The sequence below is a fragment of the Schistocerca piceifrons genome, chromosome X, assembly GCF_021461385.2.
Source record: "Schistocerca piceifrons isolate TAMUIC-IGC-003096 chromosome X, iqSchPice1.1, whole genome shotgun sequence".
Classification (NCBI taxonomy): domain Eukaryota; kingdom Metazoa; phylum Arthropoda; class Insecta; order Orthoptera; family Acrididae; genus Schistocerca; species Schistocerca piceifrons.
Window position 1 is genome coordinate 309284094 of NC_060149.1, and position 819 is coordinate 309284912.

Here is an 819-nt window from a genome sequence, read left to right on the forward strand (position 1 = left end):
ACTGACGTATACTGTGAGCTGTGTGTCACGTTGCGTGGTCCTGCTAGTAGATGCCATCGTGCCGAGGAAAAACAAACAGCATGTAGGTGTGGACATGGTCCCCAAGGATAGGTGCATACTTGTGTTGAGCCACAGTGCCTTCCACAATGATGAGATCACCCAGGGTACTCCAGATCGTACTTTATTTGAAACTTCCTGGCAGACTAAATCAGTGTGCCAGACCGAGAATCGAACTTGGGACCTTTTCCTTTCGCGGGCAAGTGCTCTACCATCTGAGCTACCCAAGTACGACTCACGCCCCGCCCTCACAGCTTTACTTCTGCCAGTATCTCGTCACCTACCTTCCAAACTTTACAGAAGCTCTCCTGCGGAGACGAGATACTGGCAGAAGTAAAGCTGTGAGGGGGGAGGGGGGGGGGGCGGCATAAGTCGTGCTTGGGTAGCTCAGTTGGTAGAGCACTTGCCCGCGAAAGGCAAAGGTCCCGAGTTCGAGTCTCGGTCCGGCATACAGTTTTAATCTGCCAGGAAGTTTCATATCAGCGCACACACCGCTGCAGAGTGAAAATCTCATTCTGGCATAATTTATTTATTTACGCGACAAGTTCCATAGGACCAAATTGAGGAGCAAATCTGCGAGGTCCATGGAACCTGTCAGTGCACGAAATTACAGTATAAAAGTAATAACAGATAAAAATAAAATGTTTATGATCCCGAAAAAAAGTCAAGCCATAAGTTTAAGTAAACATAATCAACAATACAACAAGAATCAGCTTAATTATTCAAGGAACTCCTCGACAGAATAGAAGGAGTGACCCATGA

General features: G+C 47.0%; 1 non-coding gene across 1 annotated transcript; it reads left to right on the top strand.

The window, feature by feature from the left end:
• Positions 1-432: 432 nt before the first annotated feature.
• Trnas-cga lies at positions 433-507 on the top strand. The gene has a single exon. It is a non-coding gene; the product is annotated as a tRNA-Ser (tRNA).
• Positions 508-819: the final 312 nt, after the last annotated feature.